This window comes from Sorex fumeus, unplaced genomic scaffold (assembly GCF_029834395.1).
Source record: "Sorex fumeus unplaced genomic scaffold, SorFum_2.1 ptg000021l, whole genome shotgun sequence".
NCBI classification, from domain to species: Eukaryota; Metazoa; Chordata; class Mammalia; order Eulipotyphla; family Soricidae; genus Sorex; species Sorex fumeus.
In genome coordinates, this window is record NW_026606078.1 from 13,081,132 (window position 1) to 13,091,268 (window position 10,137).

The window sequence follows — 10,137 nt, forward strand, 5'->3', positions numbered from 1 at the left end:
TCATTTCATAGGTCCCCCGAACGCTGCCAGGAGCAACTCCTGAATGCAAAACCAGGAGTAAGCATCTCTGCGTGTGACCCCAAAGCAAACCAATGAATAAATAATTAATCAATCAATAAAATGCCAAATGTTTGAGTGAGAAAGTTAGACTCTGGAATCATTCTTTCTGGGTTGACACTGACACAAGCCGCAATGCCTGCAAGAGGCTTGTGCAACTGTTCTTCTGGAAAATGGTGCTGATCCCAGAGTGGCAGACAACAGTGCGAGACTGTTCTCCACTAGATGCCCTGGATCCAATCACATAAATAGAAGCAAAGTTTCTTTCTTATCATGCAGGCTATTGCTGCGTGGGTGACAGCTCTCCCAAACTGGGTGTGGGGGAGATGGGAAGACAGTGAAACAATAGTCAGAGATATCAGCAACTCTTGGTAAAAGTCAGAAAAATTGGAAACCTCACACATTGAAGATAGACAAGTAAGCTAGTGCAACTTCTGGAAATATACATCTGACTGCGTTATGTCCCGGGAAGGGAGTTTCGCTCCCACATTGACACATTGACCAGACCAGACGTGAGGATACAAATGCAAGGCCCCTTTATTGCTAGCTTGAGCTAGGGTTCAAGTCTCATCCAATGCCATGGAGTCTCGACAAAGACCCTGACCCAAGTTGCAGGAAACATTATATAGCATTTTGTTAAATGAGAAATGTTTGGCAGTATCCCCAAGAATTGAGGTGAAGCAATCACAAGACTGTGAGTTAATTGGTTATGCCCACCTGCTGTGCCCAGAGATATCCTACTTATCACAGGACTGGCTAGAGGCTTCTAGGGGATTTCCAACCTCTGCAAGGACAGTCTCAGGGAATTCTTTAGGAGGAGAGGGAAGGGGAAACAGAAATGTAGGTCTACCGCTTGTTTTGCTGAAGTACGGCCTGTCATGGCACCTGTGAGTTGCTTTACAGCATCACAACTGCTCTGATCATCTAGAATTTACAATTTGGCTTGACCATTCTACCCCTTGAGATGAAATCTAACATTGAAATAAATAGTTTCCATCTATCTACACCTAGTCAGCTACTTCAATCCTGTTCCATGCCCCTACCATTCCTCTCAGCTAACATAGTAAACCAATGCTCCTGCAACCCTTTGCATGAGAGCAAACAGATGATCAAATAGCAGAAATGAGCATCTTCAGCTGAACAAATCTACAAAATGTGGTATGTTCATATACTAGAATATAATTCAGCAAAGATTCTTGGATATTTACTATGCTTAGTCCAACTTACCAGTTGGAAAAGACAAATACTATATCAATTTGCCCAAAAGTGAAATAGAACCCCAAATAGGGAACAAGCCAATATGAGAGTAAATGTTTAAATTTTAAGACAGTTTGGGGTTAGCTGAGAGGAAGTTTTTCCTATCATTCCTCATCTTTCTGTGTCCCTATGATAGACCCAATTATATCAGTTGTGTCTACCTTGTACTTAGCCTTGTACTTAGGCTGCAGCCAGAGATGAGCAGAAGCCCCACATTGGTCCACAGAGAAGGGTCTCTGGTTACTGTTGGTACCAATACATAAAGTTACCACCAATATAGAAGCCACTGCTCAGGGTGAAGAATAGGTTGATGCCCCTAAAGGTATTGAGAGAGACAGAGTGTAGATGTCTACGCCAGCAGAGGCTGGAAGAGGAAACGTGCAAAGAGGCAGATCATGGGATAGAGTCCAGCATTATTTCTTGGATCAGACTTATAGGTTAAATCAGGCTGAAGGGTCTCATATATCACCTCAACACCTGATCCATCTATGCAGTGAGAGAGAAGACTGAACAGGCGTCCAGGCCATCATACACAGAGGCCCTGATCCCACAGTAGGACTGGTCAGACCCAGCCTTCCTTCCTTCCCTACTCTCTTGCCAATCACAAGCTCACCAGGCAAAGGAATTTCCACCCAGTGACTTCTCACATCCTCACTGAGCCCTGGTACTAGAGCTCAGCTCACACCCAGATGTGGAGGACAGAGATTTGCTTCACTCTTAGGGAAAGCCCAGGGAGGAAGCACCTGCTGAGAGCACACACTGGCTCTGCTCAGGGAAGTCTGTCAGGCCTGAGAGGTCACAGCTGATGCATCTCCTCTGTAAGTATGGAGCCCAGCTTCAAGAAGTGGCTTCTTCACTAGAAACACAGTAGCCAATAACTCATAAGCCTATCTTAACTCACACTGCATATCAAGCAGAATAGTAACAGTGAACGTGAAGGACTAAACCCCACCTCTCACAATGGTAAAGCAACGCAAAAGCCCACCAAACTTTCATATTGAAGAGTCTAGCCCAGACCTCAACATCAGACCCGAAACCATAAAGTACATTGAAGATAAAGTTGGCAAAACCCTCCATGATATTGAAGCTAATGTTATCTTCAAAGATGCCACGCCACTGGCCAAGCAAGTGAAAACAGAGATAGATAAATGGGACTATCTTAAACTAAGAAGCTTCTGCACCTCCAAAGAAACAGTGGCCAAAATACAAAGACAGTCTACAGAATGGGAAAGGATATTCGCCGAATACACATCTGACAAGGGGTTGATATCCAGGATATACAAAATACTGGTTAAACTCCACAAGAAGAAAACATCCAACCCCATCCAAAAATGGGGCAATGAATTGAACAGAAATTTTCTCAAAGAAGAAATCCAAATGGCAAAAAAGCACATGAGAAAATGCTCTACATCATTAATCATCAGGGAGATGCAGATCAAAACCACAATGAGATACCATCTCACACCTCAGAGACTGGCCCACATTCAAAAGAACAAAAGCAACCAATGCTGGCGTGGATGTGGCGAGAAAGGGACACTCCTTCACTGTTGGTGGGAATGTCCACTGATTCAGCCCTTCTGGACAACAGTATGGACGATTCTCAAAAAATTAGAAATTGAGCTCCCATTTGACCCAGCAATACCACTCCTGGGAATATAGCCCAGAGAGGCAAAAATGTATAGTCGAAGTGACATCTGCACTTGTTTGTTCATTGCAGCACTCTTTACAATAGCCAGAAACTGGAAGAAATCTGAATGCCCAAGAACAGATGACTGGTTAAAGAAACTTTGGTATATCTACACAATGGAGTACTATGTAGCTCTTAGAAAAGATGAAGTCATGAAATTTACATACAAGTGGTACAATATGGAAAGTATCATGCTAAGCGAAATGAGTCAGAAAGAGAGGGATAGACATAGAAAGATTGCATTCATCTGGGGGATATAAAGTAACAAAGTATGAGATTAATACCCAAGAATAGCTGAGATCAGCACCAGGAGGATTACTCCATAACTTAGAGGCCAGCCGGGTATCCTAGAGGAAAGGGCAGTTCAGATAGAGAAGGGAGCACCAAATAAAGGATGTTTGGAGGATCCTCTCAGGAGGGGAGATGCATGTCGAAAGTAGACTGAACATGTTTGCCACTCAATGCCTCTTTTGCAGACCACAACACCCAAACGGAGAGAGAGAACACAGGGGATTGCCCTGCCACAGAGGCAGGGGGGATGGGGGGATGGGGGTGGGAGGGATATTATCCATGGTGGTGAAAAACGGGCACTGGTGGAGGGATGGGTATCTGATCATTGTATAATTGAAACCCAAGCACAAAAAAAATTGTAAATCTACAACTGTAAAAAAATAAATAAATAAAAATAAAATATAAAATATATATATATATATATATAAAAAAAGAAGTGGCTTCTTTTGGATTTGGAGTTTGTTCTTCAAATTAGAAATATTTTTTTATTTGTCATTGGTTTTACACTCTCGTGGTGCATCTAAGTCTCCTCTTTATAAATATAATTCTCATCACTCCCAGACACAAAAAGCTCTTTGAATTTTCCATTTTCTTTCTTTCTGCTAACCAACATAGTTTTCTCTGCACCTATGATTTAATTTTGTTATATTTTGCCAGTTATTTTGCAAAGTTGGTGGTGACTGGTTCTGGAGGTCTTCAGCTGCCGGAGCTCTGGTCGGGGCAGGGAGGGAAACTCAACCCGCTCTCCTCCAAGGGTCCCCGGCGAGGACAGCCAGGCGTGGGGGCAGGAGACTCTGCGCTATGCTCTTTTGGGAGCTGCGTTTTATAGTCTCTAGATCTTGGCTGTTGATGGGATTACATGGCACCAGGGGGCCAGTTGGTGGGTGTGACCCCTGCCTACTACTAGCCACCACCATGCTGAGACCACTCTCCAGACTCATGAAGTTACCGGCAGAGGAACAAAGGCATCTTTGTTCCAGGGCTGAGATCTCCAAGCCTGCTCGGATCAGTGCTGAGCATCCTCCACCCAGATCCTCCATATTCCCGTAGGCATTCTTGGCTGTGTGATATCTTATTATCTCATTCTTACTTTGGACAAATTGGCAGGCTACTGCATGTAACCTGCCCACACCGCAGAGTCTGGCAAACTCCCCGTGGCGTACCAATATGACAAATACCAGTAACAATGATGGGTCTCATTCTTCTAACCCTGAAAAAACTTTAAATATGGCAATTTTTAAAAATCCCAGGGCTAGGACGAAGGAGATGTTACTGGGGCCTGCTCTAGGCAATCGACGAACAACAGGATGGTCGTCATCGTGATCTTGCAAAGTTATTTGGTTCAGTAATTCAGGTTCCACATACCAAAGAAATCGTGTGATAATTACTTTACACTTCTTCATCTTTTTTTAGCATAATCAATGCAAGTTATCCCAAAAGCGAAATTACATCAGCTTTAGTAAGTGTTCCATATATAAGCATGTATATTTGTTGACTATAGAGTGGAGAGATAGCACAAGAGTAAGGCATTTGCCTTGCATGCAGCTGACTTCGTCGACCCGGGTTCTATTCCTCCGCCCCTTTTGGAGAGCCTGGCAAGGTACCGAGAGTATTGTGCCCATACGGCAAAGCCTGGCAAGCTACCTGTGACGTATTCGATATGCCAAACACAGTAACAACAAGTCTCACAGTGGAGACATTACTGGGCCCACTGGAGCAAATCGTGAACAACAGGAGGACAGTGCAGTGCTCAGTGCTCTCTCTCTGTCTCTCTCTCTCTATATATATATGTCTCTCTCTCTATATATGTCTCTCTCTATATATATATGTCTCTCTCTCTATATATATATGGCGTATCTTATAAGTATATGATTTGTGAAGAAGAAGGGTGTTTATGCCACACCTGGTTGTGGTCAAAGGTTATATTCTTGGCTTTGTGATCAGAAATTATTTCTGGACACTTTCACTATTGGTGGAAATGCCAACTAGTCCAGCCTTTCTGGAAAACTATATGGACAGTCCTTCAAAAACTACGAAGTGAGCTTCCATATGACCCTGCAATACCACTTCTGGGAATATATCCCAAGGATCCAAAAAAGCACAACAGAAATGACATCTGCACCTATATGTTCATTGCAGCACTGTTCACAATAGCCAAAATCTGGAAACAACCCAAGCGGCCTAGAACAGACGACTGGTTAAAGAAACTTTGGTACATGTACACAATGGAATACGATGCAGCTGTCAGGAGAGATGAAGTCATGAACTTTGCTTATAAATGGATAGACATGAAGACTATCATGCTAAGTGAAATGAGTCAGAAAGAGGGGAACAGACATAGAAGAAATGCACTCATTTGTGGAGTATAAAACAACATAGCATGAGGCTGACACCTAAGGATAGTAGATACATGCGACAGGTAGATTGCTTCACAGCTGGAAGCCTGCCTCATGAGCAAATGGGAGAAGGCAGCTGGAATAGAGAAGGGATCACTAAGAAAAAGATGGCTGGAGGAATCAGTCAGGATGGGAGATATGTACAGAAAGTAGATAAAGGACCAAACATGATAACCTCTCACGGTATGTATTGCAAACCATAATGCCCAAAAGTAGAGAGAGAGTATGGGGAATGATGTCTGCCATGGAGGCAGGGGGAGGGTGGGAAAGGGGGGGTATACTGGGAATATTGGCGGTGGGGAATGTGCACTGGTGGAGGGATGGGTGTTTGATCATTGTGTGATTGTAACCCAAACATGATAGCTTGTAGCTATCTCATGGTGATTCAATAAAATTTTTTAAAAAAGAAATTATTTCTGGCAGTGTCAAGAAACCTTCTCCTGTGTCTATACCATCTTCAGCCCCTGAGCATAGCGTTCCATCAATAGGCATATATTTCCACTTATTCTATGCCATAGCTATTGCGAAGAGGGGGCTGTGTACATGAGAGTGTAACTGTCCTTTCAGTTTAGCAGCCTGCTTGATTATGCAGTATTTTCATTTGTACTTTGGTTAGAAATTTTTATAAGGTCCCCAGGTATACAATGTACCAACATCAATCCCAACACCTGTGTCAACTTCCCTCCACTAATGTCCCCAGTTTCCCTTCACCCACCCCAGCCTGCTTCTTTAACAAGCACATTTTCAAGACTTGTTATTGTGCATTGGGCCCCATGCTTACAACACAGTTCCCTGCGCCTTAGATGTATACACATGCAATAACTGTACATAACCAATGCTTCCAAGGAAACTGCCCCTGACTCTGTTCCCTTCCACCCATTTTCCCTACTTTTCAACCTTTCCATTTTTTTCCTTGCTTGACATTTTCATTACTGATAATCTAGGGCCAAGGATTAACTACATTTTCATAATTTGCTCTCTGTATCACGTTCTTCTATATACCAAAGATAAGTGAGATCATTAGGTTAAGCCTCCTCCTACTAATTTAATTCATTTAACATACTATCCTTCACCCCCATCTGTGCTTCAGGTAATTGCGTGACTTCATCATTCCTTGCAACTGCAAACCATGCCACTTGATCACTTGACTTCCTGTTAATTGTAGATTTGCTCCAGCGGGTGCCAGTAATGTCTCCATGCATCTCTGTTGTGTGCTAGTGTAGCCCAATGGCCTCTCTTCATTCTAGGAACACGAAGAGCCTCAAACCAATTGTTCAGGATCTTGATGAAGAAGTCTGACCATCTTGTAGGTGGGCGGCCACGCAGTCTTTTGATGTCCTGTGGAATCTAGTTGGTAACAGCTCTAGTCCAGCGATCATCTCCAAATCTCATTATGTGTCCAGCCCTTCTGATTTTTGACGCCTTGGCAAATGAGACAGGATCCCTGATTCTTGATCATCGACGCAGGTCGGAACTCTGGATTCTTTCTCTCATTTGAGTGAAAAGTGATACTCATAGCATAGCTCTTTTGAATCCTCTTTGGGAGACCCAAATAGCGTTCTCATCCTGTTTGCTTAGGGCCCAGGTATCTGAGGCGTATTTTAATGCAGGAAGAATGGTAGAATCAAAGAGATGTGCCCAGAACCGGAGGTTCTTCGTCCTCTTAGCTATTTCTTCGACGCCCTTGAAGGCGTTCCAATCCACTCTCTTCCTTCTAACCCCTCTCTTGACATTGATGATTACTTCTTTGTAAAATGGTGAGATCCTGGTAGTAAATCCATAATACAGCTCACAAAGCATGCCATTGTGTATGTATACCACACTTTTATTATTTATTCATTTGGCATTGAACATCTAGGTTAATTCCATATCCTAGCTCTTGTAATAAGTGCTGCAGTGAACAATAGTGTTCACGTCGCCTTTCAAATGGATATGTTCGTGTCTTAGAGATGGAGAATTAATATTTGGGGGGTAGATACTAACAAGAAATTGACTCAAATGGGAGCTAATCTTATTTGTTTGATAAATTTCAAAATTGTAAGAGAAAATCCCATATGTTTTCCATAAAAACTGTACCCAGCTGACACTCCAAGAAACAGTAAATGAGGATTCTTCTTTAGCACATCACACCAATAGCTGTTATTTCCAGACATATATACATTTATGTCTGTATATATACATACATATATACTTTACAGCTCTGAGTTAATACGGCATTGTCATTTTTGTTTCTGTTTCCTTACCTAAGGGAAAGAGGCACTTTTTCATGTGTTTTTTGGTCATCTTTATGTCTTCTTTGTGGATTTGTCCATCTCTTCTCCCCATTGAATGGGTTTTGTTCACTAGTTTAGTGAGTGCTTTAAAGATTTTGAGTGTTAGTACTTTATCTGAAGTATTATGTATGACTATGTTCTCACATTCAGTTGTGTCGGTTGTGTGTCATTTTATTTGACATGCAAAAGCTTTTTAAATTTAAATTTAAATTTGCCATGCAAATTCCTAGAGTTACACATGCTTAAAGTTTTACAGTGGAATCAGGCCATTGGAGACTTCTTAAAGAAACACAAATCCCTTGATATCTGCATCTTTCCTTCATATTACCTACACTTAGCTGAAGTGCTTCCTATTTCTTGTTCCCACTGAACCATCCTTAAGCCTAGTATATGTTGTCTTAGTTGCTTAGATGATGCTACAGTGATTGCTGGAAAGGATAAGAGACATTAAGTAAGACAACAAGGTAGAAGTATGTAGTTCTTCTGTTTTTGCTTTGTTTCTGTTTGCCTTTTGTTTTATATTTTCCAGGGTTAAAACACATGGCCTTACCCCATAAAGCATCTGTTCTCCAACTGAATGTTAACCCTGATATCCCTGAATGATATCAATTAAAAAAAACAGTGAACAAAGTACGACAGCCCAGTGAATTGGAAAAATTATTTTTCAAGTACCAATGTCGAAGGGGTTAATATCAAAGATATATAGGGCACTTATAGAACTTTACCAAAAAAAAAATTCAACACCATCAATAATGGAAACAAGAAATGAATAGAGGGGCTGGAGCAATAGCACAGAGCGTAGGGCATTTGCCTTACACATGGTCGACCCTGGTTTGATTCCCAGCATCCCATATTGTTCCCCAAGCACCGCCATGAGTAATTCTTGAGTGCAGAGCCAGGAGTAACCCCTGTGCATTACTGGGTGTGACACAGAAAGCAAAAAAAAGAAAAAAAAGAAAAAAGAAAGACATGAATAAAAGCTTCCTCAAAGAAGGAATCCAAATGACCAAAAGGCACATGAAAAAATTCTCTACATCATCAATCATCATGGAGACACAAATCAAAACAACAATGTGTTATCATCTCACACCTCAAAGACTGGCACACATCACAATAAACAAGAACATCTTGTGACGGAATGGATGTGGGGAGAAAGGGACTTTAATTCACAGTTGGTGGGATGCCAACTATTCCAGACATTTTCGAAAAAATATTTTCATTTCTTAAAAAAATAAAAATTGAGCTTTCATATGACCCAGCAATACCATTTCTGAAAATATGCCCTGAAGGCCCAAAAAATGCAGCAGAAATGCCTTCTGCGATTGTATGTTGATTGCAGCAATGTTCACAATAGCGAGAATTTGGAACCAACCCCAATACCCAATAACAGATGACTGGATAAAGACATTTGGTAGACCTACACAATGGAATACTAACAAGCTGTATTAGGGGAAATGAAGTTATGAAATTTTTCTATAAATGGATGGACACGAAGAGTATCATGCTGAGTGAAATGAGTGAAAGGAGAGAGACAGATATAGGGTGACTGCACTCATTTGTGGGATGTTAAAAAATGGCACGAGACTAATATCCAAGGCCAAGATAAAAGGGGCCAGGAAGATTTGTTAATGTTTGTACACTTGCCAAAAATGTTTGCAGGGAAAAGGAAAGTTAGGATTGAGAAGCAACAAGTATGGCAATAAGAGTTACAAGACCAAGGCCAAGAAAAAAGGGGCCAGGAAGATTTGTTAATGTTTGTAAGGTAAAGGTAAAGGCCCTCCCATTGTTCGTCGATTTGCTCGAGCGGGCCCAGTAACGTCTCTATTGGAGACTTTGTTGTTACTGTGTTTGGCATATCGAGTACACCACGGGGAGCTTGCCAGGCTCTGCCCTGCGGGCGAGATGCTCTCAGTAGCTTGCCAGGCTCTCCGAGGGCCGGAGGAATAGAACTCGGATCGGCCATGTTGGCTGCGTGCAAGGCAAATGCCCTACTGCTGTGCTAACACTCCAGACGCTCCCTTCGATAGCTCAGCTGGTAGATAGGAGGACTGTATAATGTTTGTACACTTGCCAAAAATGTTTGCAGGGAAAAGGGAAGTTAGGATGGAGAAGCGACAAGTATGGCAATAAGAGTTAGAAATAATCACTATGGGCAAGATCTCAGTGTTGAAAATAG